At 41.8% G+C, this 12,294-nt stretch overlaps 1 pseudogene; it reads right to left on the bottom strand.

The window, feature by feature from the left end:
• Positions 1 to 409: 409 nt before the first annotated feature.
• On the bottom strand, positions 410 to 1,240 carry LOC103295658 (deoxyuridine 5'-triphosphate nucleotidohydrolase, mitochondrial-like; annotated as a pseudogene).
• Between the last annotated feature and the right edge of the window lie 11,054 nt (positions 1,241 to 12,294).

The following is a 12,294-nucleotide window of genomic DNA, read 5'->3' as shown; positions in this document are numbered from 1 at the left end:
TATTATCTTCTAGTTCAATTGTATAATAATTTGTATGTGTAAAAGAATTCAAATTTATTGAAAAGCTTTGCTTATGATTTATAAGCAATAAAAAATAAGTTGTTGAAGGGGTTGCAGCTAGTGAATTAAATAATACAGTTCTGGGGGATCTGTAATTGATGTACATTTGATTGGCAAAGAAATTGTACTAGGTTACCATGCAGATTTATACAACAACCAAATGTAGAAAAATACAAGAAAGTAAAGTTCTATGTGATGACAACAGAGTAATCTTTCCTTGATCATAAGGGAAACAAATATTTTTAGGAGCTAAAGCTATTACGTTTATAGACATGCAAAACACTAAACAAAAACTCTTTACTTTTAAGAAAAAGGTATGTTTTCTCATTTCATATTCTTGGCATAAATTTTAATTCTTTCCAGTGGAACCAAAACCTCCCGAAGCCCTTTCAATGTCATCCAAAACTTGAAATTCCTCACCAGGCTGGAGTGGCTCAGTTGGCTGAGCATGGCCCTGTGCATGGGAAAGTTTGCTGGTTCTCCTGATTTGATTTTGATTCCTGGTCAGAGCACATATCTGGGTTGTGGGTTTGATCCCTGGTTGGGGAAACTGATCTATATGTTTCTCTCTCGTATTGATGTTTCTATCTATCTATCTATCTATCTATCTATCTATCTATCTATCATCTATCTATCTATCATCTAACTATCTATCATCTACCTACCTACCTACCTACCTATTTATCTCTCTCTTTCTAAGCATGTCCTTCAGTGAGGATTAAAACAAACAAACAAACAAAAAACAAACAAACAAACACTTGAACCTCCTCTATTTCTGGATAAAAAATCCATTCACAAATGAGTTACTTCAAACTTTTCTTTGCCAAAATGAAGCAGTACAACACCAATATTTCCTCTGTAACCTTCATCTACAACACCAGCTTTACTGAAGTGTTTTGTAGCCAAGCCAGAACGTGGAGCTACACTTCCACAGCACCCAGAAGGAGGAGCCATCTGAATGTCGGTTTTCACAAGGGTCTTCTCCATGGGTGGTACTGTATAAGCGTAGACACTGACAGGTTGCAGCCCATGCCTGAGCAGAGCCCTTGGACGGGGCTGTGGCATACGCCGAGAGCCCGGCAAAGCGGAGCCGCTGGCCACCCTCCTGTGCAGGCCGGGTCCTCTTGTTAGGGGAGAGGGCAGGTGTCTCTTCAGAGCACAGCGTGGCAGAGCATGACATGGGCAGAGGTGGGAGCAGAGGGAATGAGAGGGCACAGGATGAACCCAGCTACCGGCAACGCTAGCTGGTTATTCTTAAACATCACCAGTGCTTTCCTTGGCCTGTGAGTGAGGTTCTGTGTGTCACCTCCGTGTCAGGCGCCATTCAGATGAAGATATCTTTCCCTGCTTTCCTCCCTTACAGCAGACCAGCGAAGGACTTCTTGGAGACCCTAGATCAAGCATGTCAAACTCAGTGACTGGGTTGTCTGGCTTTGGGGAAGGGACCATTCTCCTCACTTCCTCATGAAGCTGGCAGGCACCTCCCCCAAACGGGATACCTGCTAGCCCCACCCTTAGGCACCCTGACGTCCCACCTCTAGATCAAGCATGTCAAACTCAAAGGCTAACACGGGCCAAATAAACAAGGTTTAAGTTTATGTGGGCTGCAAAAAACAAAACAAAATAAAAAAACCCAACACACACACACACACACACACACACACACACACACACAAAAGCTTCAATTTTCATAGAAATGTAGGTTTATTTCGATAGAGACATGCTGAATACAAAGGGCTGAGGTAAACGAGTAATTGTTAACATAAAATAATAGACACTTTAATAAAAGTTAATATTTTTTCTTGAGCATTAACTTACCAGCCACTGAATAACTGCACAAATTAATAAGTGTAACACGTTTTTCTTGTTCTCCGAAAGCGAAATATTTCCTGTTGCGCACACCAAACAAGTCAGTCCAAGACTAATGACGTGGCGATCGGCTGCTAAAATATTCACTGCTGGTATTAGTGGAGAGAAAGGGTGTGCCTTCGCGTAAGGCGTGTAAGGGAAATGAATGCAACATGATTATAGTAATCAGTCATTAGTGAACGTTGTAGTTCATTATTAATAATTATGTGTAACAAGATATTGTAAAAAATAAGTTACAAAATTTTTATTAAAACGTTTCTTACATACCATTAATTGGCTGGACCACAAAAATATTCATTGTGGGCCGCATGTGGCCCACCGGCCGCAAGACTGACATGCTTGCCCTAGATGGATGAAGTCTGAAATAGCAAGAGGCCAGGTTCCCTTTTGCCCCCACCCTATGGAAATTTTATCAATGAAGAAAGATATTAATAGGAATCCTGGAAAAATACCAATTTAAAAAATCGAATATCATTTGTACCATGATTACCCATTGGCCTTAGCAAAGACTGAGGACATAGCCCTGGTTAGGACTAAGGAGTCCAAACTCAAAGATGGCATGAGATGACCAGACTCCTGCTCAGGGATGCCCTGCTGCACAAGTTCAGGGGCGCCATTCGTACAGGCTCTGTAGTTCCCTGGGGTTGTGCAGTACACAGCCTTCCCTCAGCAGCCCTATTTCTGGGAGTAGGAATCAGTACAAAAGAGCAGGAAGAACTGATTGGCAGTAGGACGGTGATGCAGAAGCTCTATGCCTCTCTCATGAATTCAATCTCCAGCCAAACACTGGCCCTCGTCGTTGCTGAGGAACCTGAAAGGTCTACCCATACCTCAATAAATCACATCCTAGGACACAAGAGCTGACTTATAAGCCCCTCTGTGCATGAAAGGAAACATACCTTCCCTGACATTCTTTAGGGTCTACTATAAGTGATTGGTTACTAAAGGAGAAACTGCGCTAAAGGGTATAGCCCTGCATTTAGAAAATAGGGATTATTATTCCCATTTGTCATAGAAAATCTTTCTTTATGTATGTGATTTCCCTCCTCCCACCCCCTTAAACTTTATGGAACATTTCAAACATAAAACAGAGAAAATAGTGTAATGGACCATCATCAAGCTTCAACAATTATCAACATGTAGAAATCTCATTTCACCTTTCCTTTCCACACACACACAACTCCACTGCACTGGATTATTAAGATAAGATCCAAACTTAATATTATTATATCCATGCATATTTTAGTATTGTATCTCTAAAAGATAAAGACTCTTTAAAGAAACTCATAACCATAATGTTATTATCATTCCTAAAAATTCCTTAATATTATCAAATATTCAGTGTTCAAATTTCCCCAGTTTTCTCATAATTATTTTACAGTTAAAAAAAAAAGTATCTGAGGCTTCCCGTCAAGATAGCAGCATAAACACAGTACATGCCACTTCCCAAAACCACATCAAAAATTTTTTTAAAAAATATATTTTATTGATTTTTTACAGAGAGGAAAGTAAAGGGACAGAGAGCTAGAAACATCGATGAGAGAGAAACATAGACCAGCTGCCTCCTGCACACCCCCCACTGGGGATGTGCCCGCAACCAATGTACATGCCTCTGACCGGAATCGAACCCAGGACCCTTCAGTCCGCAGACCGACGCTCTATCCACTGAGCCAAACCGGTTTTGGCACCACATCAAAATTTACAACTAAAATACAAAAAAAAAAACCCAAAAACCCACTATCTTTCCAAACCACCTGAAATCTAGCTGAACAGAAGTCCTACAACTAGGAAATTAAAGAAGAAGTACATTGAGACTGGTAGGAGGGGGTGGAGAGAGGGCAGAATTGGAGAAGTGACTGGTCTGACACCCACATGTGGCAGTTTAAAACCAGGAGGGATATCTTAACTGTGGAGGTTTCCTGGAGGAACAAGTGGTCCCTGTCCCACATTAGGACCTCAGCCCAGGGTTCCAGTGTTTGGAATAGAAGCCCCCACAATTTCTGGTTGTAAAACCAGCCAGGATTGTGGCTGCATGATACAGAGTCCCAGGAAGTTCCTCTTAAAGGGCCCATGCACAGACTTACTCGACACACTCCCTCTGAGTTCCAGCTTGAAAGGAACCTGGGACATTCAGGGAGGAATTATGTTGTCTGGAATCAGGACAAGAGCTGGAGGGGCAGCTTTCTCCCAGACAGAATGCTGGCAGAGGCCAGTAGTCCCTTTACTGAGCCCTCCCTTCTACAGAGCTGACAGGATGGGCCATATCTGAATCTCCATCAATCTGGATCACACTTTTCACCCTGCCCTGGTGATGCTCTGAGACCCCGCCACTCCCTGCTTGTATGTTCATCCAAGCCATTTTCAGTGACTTTTCCATACAACTGCCTCTCTTGCCTCTCTTGCCTCATGCTTTGGACTTTCCTAAAATCAAACAAGCAGCAGCTGGCATCAGTGCACCCCATACTTCCCAATAAGTGGCCCAGGCCCATCACTAGTGGCAGCTCACCTTGGTTCACAGCTTGGCTTCTCTTGGGCACCTCCAAGCTCAACACAAGTAGCAGCCATCTGCAGATTGCTTTGTAGCTCATGCTGGGTAGTGCTGGAAGCTATCCATTGTCTACACTATCATGAAAGTGCAACAGGGAACTCAGAAGGCTGATGTACCTTGAGCTTTAGCAAGGGCTAAAGCAATGTACCAATTCTTCTGTTGAGACAATGGTGGCTCAAGCAATTTCTTGACCTAATAGTCTCAAAGTAAATCTTTACTAATATTTACTGACCTTAAGATAGTCTGTCTGCTAGCAGATTGCCTGCCTGACTAATAGCAAGATGTGTATCTAAAACTGAGTAAAAGCTAACAGGGCCTGGGCCCCAGTGAAGCCTTTCCACTAGAGAAGGGTTCTCTGTCTGGCCCTGCATGATTTTCAAATTAATACTCTTGTCTAGTGTATTCATTTGTGCACGGCCCTTCTCCAGATCTGAACCCTAGCTGTGCAAGTTGCAGCTTTCACAGGTAGCCCCAGGCAGGGCACAGGCAGAGGCTGACTTTGCATCTCTGGGAAGCCTCAGAGCCAGTGCACGCAGTGGTCAAATTTGACCATGCCAGATTACAATCCTACCACCTCCACAATCGACACACTCTGGGGTCAGACTTGGAGAGCAGCAAACCCCACTAAAGCAATTCTTGCTCCATAGGGTCAGCTCCTGCACAGCAGCTCTTCAGCTGTAGTTGCAGCTAATCCTCGCAACTGATTGGCCTGGGAGTCAATCCCTCCCAGTGATGCCAAGATATATCAAGGCTCAACTACAATAGGACAGTGCACACAGCTCACACACGGGTGCACCTGAAGTGCCCAGCTCAGGTGACTGAGGAGGCTGAGCACCTGGGTCCTACAGGACACCTACAAGGGACACTACCAAGTCTGGGAGACATAGAAGATCTACCTAATACATAGAAACAATCACAGGGTGCAACCAAAATTCAGAGACAAAGAAACATATCCCAAATGAAAAAAATAGAGACATTTCCAGAAAAAGAATTAAGTGAAATGGAATCAAGAAAACTAACAGATACAGAGTTCAAAACAATGGTTATAAGGTGCTCAAGGAACTTAATAAGAACTTCAAGGAACTTAGTGAGAATTCCAAGGAAATTAGTGAAAACATCAACAACATAAGAAAGGACCAGTCAGAAATGAAAGATATTCTAACTGAAATAAAGAACAGGGGATCAACAGTAGAGTAGAGGACACCAAGAATCAAATCAAGAATTTGGAATATAATGAAGCAAAAGTCACCCAATCAGAACAGCAAAAAGTATCCAAAAATATGAAGGTAATGTAAGGAGCCTCTGGGACAACTTCAAGCATACCAATATTCAGATCATGGGGGTGCCAGAAGGAGAAGAGAGGGAACAAGAAATTGAAAACCTATTTGAAAAATAACAACAGAAAACTTCCCTTACCTGGTGAAAGAAGTAGACATACAAGTCCAGGAAGCTCAGAGAGTCCCAAACAAGATGGACTCAAAGAGGCCCACACCAAGACACATCATAATTAAAAAGATTAAAGTCTAAGAGAGAAGAAGAAGAAGAAGAAGAAGAAGAAGAAGAAGAAGAAGAAGAAGAAGAAGAAGAAATAAAAGATAAAAAATATGCGCAATAAAATGACAATAAATGCATATCTATCAATAATTTAATCCAGAAATCAAAATAAATAAGAAATCTAATGAACAAAATAAACTGATGAATAAAATAGAACCAGTGGAATGGAAACATGGAACACACTGACGAATCTCAGAGAGAAGGAGGGAGGGGAGCTGGGAAGACATTAACCAAGAACTTATATGCATATAAGCATTACCTACAGGCACAGACAATAGGGTGGTAAAGGCCTGGGGTGGGATGGGAACTGGGTGGAGGGGGCAGTGGGGGAGAAAGGAGAGACATCTGTATACTCTCAACAAAAATGTTGTTGTTGTTTAAAAGAGAAAAAAATTAGTATCCAAAACATGGTCTACACATTGGTTGGTATATATTCTGTGTCTCTGAAATTACAGGTCCACCCCCCTACTCCCTTTTTTCCATGGTAATTTATTTATTGAAGAAACTGGGTCATTTGTCCTATAGACTTCCCACATTCTGCATTTCTCTGATTGCATCTCTGTGGTATCAATTAACATGTTTCCCAAAAGCCCTATATTTCCTGAAAATTAATCAAGTTAGATTTTGATTATGTCAAATGCCATTTTTGGACAAGGATATTTCATAGATAGTGTCAGAATTCCTATTGCATTATATCAGGAACACATGATGTCTGGTTGTCTCCTATTTTGTGATGTTAAGATTGATGAGTGACTTCAGGCATTGCCAACTTGAGCCATTCATTTGAAAATTCCCCATAAAATTTTCCCCTGGTAGTTTCTAATAGCCATTGGTGACCACCAATTAGATCTATTATTTCATTAGGGATTGCAAAGTTATGGCATTCTAATTCTACCATTCCTCCTTCATCTATTAGCTGGAATACTTCTAAAAGAACTTTTCCTTAACAACAATTTAGCTATCCTGAGATACAGTTCAAATAGAAAAGAAGACAAATGCAGGATTCTTTCCCTTTTAAAACCAGTTTTCAGAGTAAGGAGTTGGTTCCCTAGCAACCTGTAAAGGTGACCTATAAGGTTTTTTTTTCTGGTATAATTATACACTCATGGATTTTAACATAGTTGATATTTTTCAATATATTGCAGATGCCCAAATGATTTTATCTTTGAAAAGAGAGTCTCTTTACCTTGGCTCCTAACCTAAGTCTTTTGGATACAATGCAGTCACCTTTGAAATCTTCATTCTAGTACAACAAAATGTCCATTTCTTGCCCCAGTTCTAGAAGCAGCTCAAGTGAGCACAACTGAATTCAGAGACCGGAATCTGGGTGTCGGGGTATTTAGAGCTTCTGGAATCACAATGTTTGCAGGCCTTTTCAGTGGTCAGAGCCACTGATCTAACCTCCTACTGCCCTCATTCATCCCACTCCAGGCACACTCTTCTCCTTGCGCATTGTATCTCTAAAAGGAACAGAGACTGTAAGTCCTACTGAAGGCCTTGTTGTTGCCCTTGCTGTTCTCTCCCCTCAACCCACCTCCACCCATTCTCTCCACCCTGTGTCTGGCATGCACTTGTACGAACACCACTCATTCACACCTCATGTCCTTCAGGTCTTTATTCAAATGTCACTTGCTCAGTGAGACCATTCCTGGACACCTTATCCAACACTGAACATGGAACTCCACTCCCTCCCCAATATTTTCTATCCCTCTTGTGGACGAAAGGAGCCACATGCTAACCTGACAAGCTCAGGGGAGGCCTGTGTGGCAGTCTTGCAAACTCAGAGACCTAAAATAACCACAAAAGATGGTCTGAAAATTAAATATTTAACTACAAACAGGTTATAGTGGGCAGTCATGTCCTAGGCCGATATTTTTCCTGACAAAGATCAACTTAGATCTTTCCTGAGCCCATTTGCCTTTTTGCCTCTAAGATAACATATCTGTGAGATGTCTGGGTAACTTGTAACTTCCCTTTTTTCTGGAGCCCCTGTGGCACAACCAGATGTGGTGGGCGCCAGGACAGATACAACAAATTCCTTCATTATCATGTTAATTGTTCCTGCATTCACCTAAGTATGTGTCCATCATTTTACTTTTTATCCAATCCCAGGAGTTTCCCACTTCTTTGCTTTATCCCCCTCCTTAATCGATCACCAAGGAATTTCATGTAACCCACCTATGTCCCTCCTTTGATTGCAATGTATAAATACAAATGTAACCCGCCATTCTTTGGAGCATTATCTCAGTTCATTGAGGTTCTGCTTCCCGGCATATGTCGACAGTTTGGCTCAAATAAACTCACAAAAATTCTTTACAGGTTTCAATGTTTTTTGTTGTTTTTTTTAAAATATATTTTATTGATTTTTTACAGAGAGGAAGGGAGAGAGATAGAGAGAGAAACATCGAGAGAAACATCGATCAGCTGCCTCCTGCACACCTCCCACTGGGGATGTGCCCACAACCAAGATACATGCCCTTGACCAGAATCGAACCCGGGACCTTCCAGTCCGCAGGCTGACGCTCTATCCACTGAGCCAAACCGGTTTCGGCTCAATGTGGTTTTTTTTACCTTAACACTCTTCCTTTCCTTAGTTTTCTTTCCAGCACTTACCATCTAATACTATATCATTTACTTGTTGATATTTTCTTTGCCATCTGTTTACCCACAAGAATGTACATTCCAAGAGGACAGGGGCTTTTGTCTATTTTGTTCAGAGTTGTATCCCTGGCAGGGTTTGGCACAGAGTAGCTGATTAGTAAATAGCTGTTGAAGAAATAAATTGAGAGGGAATAAGGCTACTGTGACTGATCCGAGCCCATCTGGTCTTTCAATTATAAGACTCTTCTGAAAAACTTTTGTAGCCTCCACAAATTATAATTTGTGGGAGATATATGCTTCCCTTCCCTGTTACTTCACTACCAGGTCTGTAAATAGGACTGTTCAGTCACACACACACTTGTTAGCCTCATAGGTCATTATAAGGACTCTAGTTTTTAGGCTGAGCAAAAGGGGGAGTATGAAAGACAGCAGTCAAGGATGCCTTTCCAGGATTACATTATTTGTGGTTTTATTTTATTTTTTGTCAAAGCCAAACTTTTAGAGCAGAGTTGCCATTTATTGAAATGGGAAAGAAAGAAGCAGGTTTCGAGGGACAAATTATGTTGGTTATGAGCACGTTGATTTTGAAAGGTCAGTGAGATATTGGAGCTGTCAAATGGACAACTAGAGGTAGGAGGGTTTCAAATTAAGAGGAGAAGTCCTGCCTGGATAGATAAATTTTGGAGTCATCAGTGTAGATATGGTATTTAAAGCTGTGAGATAATATGACAAGAATAGACAGAAAAGAGATGAAGTTCAAGAATTGATCCTTGAGTCATTTAGACCCTTAAAAGCCAGGGATATGAGGAGGAAGCAGCAAAGGAGGCTGAGAAAGAGTGCCGTGGAAGGCAGCAAGAAATCCTGGGAATCATGTTGTTCCAAGGAGGAGAGAGATGCCTTAAATGCTACTGGTGGATCAAGTAGATGACCATTAGATTAAAGACAGTAATAACCATCCCTAGGGGATAAATAAAAACCAACACATACATACATCCCACACTCCTCATGCTGATTAATCTTAAAGTAAATTTTGGATGTTCATAGCAGCACAATTTATAATAGCTAAGATTTGGAAACAGCCTAAGTGCCCATCAGCAGATGAGTGAATTAAAAAACTGTAGTACAAAAAAATAAATAAATAAATAAATAAAATAAATAAAAAATAAAAACTGTAGTACATCTATACCAGGAGTCCTCAAACTACGGCCCCGCGGGCCACATGCTGGTGTTTTTGCCGTTTTGTTTTTTTTACTTCAAAATAAGATATGTGCAGTGTGCATAGGAATTTGTTCATAGTGTTTTTAAAACTATAGTCCGGCCCTCCAACGGTCTGAGGGACAGTGAACTGGCCCCCTGTTTAAAAAGTTTGAGGACTTCTGGCCGAAACCGGTTTGGCTCAGTGGATAGAGCATCAGCCTGTGGACTGAAAGGTCCCAGGTTCGATTCTGGTCAAGGGCATGTACCTTGGTTGCGGGCACATCCCCAGTAGGGGGTGTGTAGGAGGCAGCTGATCGATGTTTCTCTCTCATCGATGTTTCTAACTCTCTATCTATCTCTCTCCCTTCCTCTTTGTGGAAAATTAATAAAATATATTAAAAAATAAAAGTTTGAGGACCCCTGATCTACACAATGGAATACTATGCTGCTGTAAAAAAGAAGGAACTCTTACCATTTGCGACAGCATGGATGGACCTGGAGAGCATTATGCTAAGTGAAATAAGTCAGTCAGAGAAATAGAAATATCACATGATCTCACTCATTTGTGGAATATAATGGACAACATAAACTGATGAACAAATATAGAGTCAGAAAAAAATATTTTAGAATATATTAAAGTAAATCATAAATGATATGACAAGGTTTTTCCGGGTATATTTTACTGGACATGTTGTTGCCCCATTCTGACTTGGGCCAGAGTGGGGAGCATGCAGCCTGGTTTCTCCTCTTTTCAAGGTAACACTCAGGCATCTCAGACATTAGAAAACCAAAGTACAATACTCCTTAGGCAGGAGTTAGAGAAATGTCTTTCATTCCTGGGAAACACTACTCCAAGAGAAGTTTCTTGATCTAGGAGCTGAGGGGAGGTAAGGTAGCTTCGGAGTGGACAGGTTAGATAGGACAGGCTGTCTTAGGAAAACCACCCTGAAAAATCAACTGAAGACTAGCTGGAGATAACCCTGATAACTAAGGATGGAAAGTGGAGAACGCACAGAGACAGGTAGAAAGTAAGGAGGCACAAAAGGACTGGATGGGTTCCCACAGACAGCAGCTGCAGTTCTGGAAGGATCTCAGCTATGGGGGGCTCCCACTGAGAATTCTGTGGTCTAAATTCAAAGCTAGGCTCCCCAATCCAGAACACCAGAACTGAGAAAGGTGCCCACAGAACATCTGGCTGTGAAAAGTATCAGGGTTGCTATCTGCCAGGGAGAGATGGCTAGAAATGTAGGCACCATCTTAAAGGACCAATATACAAAATTTTGTGTGCAGCCACTCACCTTGGGCTCCAGCACAGGAGGGCAGGGCGGACTGGAGCTGTGTGAGCAAAAGCCAGGGTTGGGGGCTCTAGGGTTAGAGCTCAGAAGACAAACACCCCAGTTTTCTGTGCTGAGTCATTCCCTCACACTCTAGAAGATATCTTTTTCCAGCACACCTTTACCATCCAGGCATCTTTTGCCTGGGGGAGAAGCAATTGTCCCACCCTATTGAAAAACCCCTTGCCCCACCCTGTGGAGTTTCTGAGGCCCATTAAGAGACAGAATAACAATCAGCCTGCAGGCAGAAGCAATAGCCACACCCTGTTGAAAACTTTTTGCCCTACCCTGTGGTCAATAGCCTGAGGCTAATCAGGACTGAATATCAATGAACTGCAGGCAGAGGCAGGTCTCTGGAGGCTTTGAGTCTTTCCCTCAACAATCCAGGGTCTGGGGCTAGGAAAAGCAGACCTGGGTGTACATCTTGGTCCTTTCCAAAGGCACCCAACCCCAGCAGAGGGAGCCAAATGCTTCATGGATTACTGATAGCTCCAAACAGGGTACTCAGGGCCAGTCAGAAGCAGCACCTGACATTGTTCTGCATTAGATATTGGGAGTCACAGCAGCTCTATCTGATACATAGGCACAAACCTAAACAGTCAGCTAAAATGGGAAGACAAAAACAACCCCAAATGAAAGAACAAGAGAATTCTTCAGAAGAAAAGCTAAATGCAATGGAAATAAGAATTTATTAGACATAGAGTTCAGAATAATGATGGCAAGGATGCTCAACAGCATGAGAAAAGATATAGTAACTATGAAGAATGACATAGCATTAATAAAGAACACCGTGGAAAGAATACACAACAGAATAGGGGAAGCCGAGAAATTAGAAGGCAGAGTGGAAAAAATCACTCAATCAGAGAATCAAAAAGAAAAAAAACATTAAAAAAGAGCAGGACAGTTTAAGGGAGCTGTGGGAAAACATGAACCATAACAATATTCAAATAACAGGAGTGCCAGAATAGGCAGAAAGGGAGAAAGGGATAGAGAATGTGTTTGAAGAAATAATGGCAGAAAACTTCCCTAACCCGGTAAAGGAAAAAATAACACAAGTCCAGGAGGCACAGAGAACCCCAAGCATAAAGAACCCAAATAAGCGCATGCCCAGACACATCATAATTAAAATGC

This window comes from Eptesicus fuscus, chromosome 8, assembly GCF_027574615.1.
Source record: "Eptesicus fuscus isolate TK198812 chromosome 8, DD_ASM_mEF_20220401, whole genome shotgun sequence".
Lineage (NCBI taxonomy): Eukaryota > Metazoa > Chordata > Mammalia > Chiroptera > Vespertilionidae > Eptesicus > Eptesicus fuscus.
Note: the sequence above shows the minus strand (reverse complement) of the source record. Positions and strands in the feature narration are given on the sequence as shown.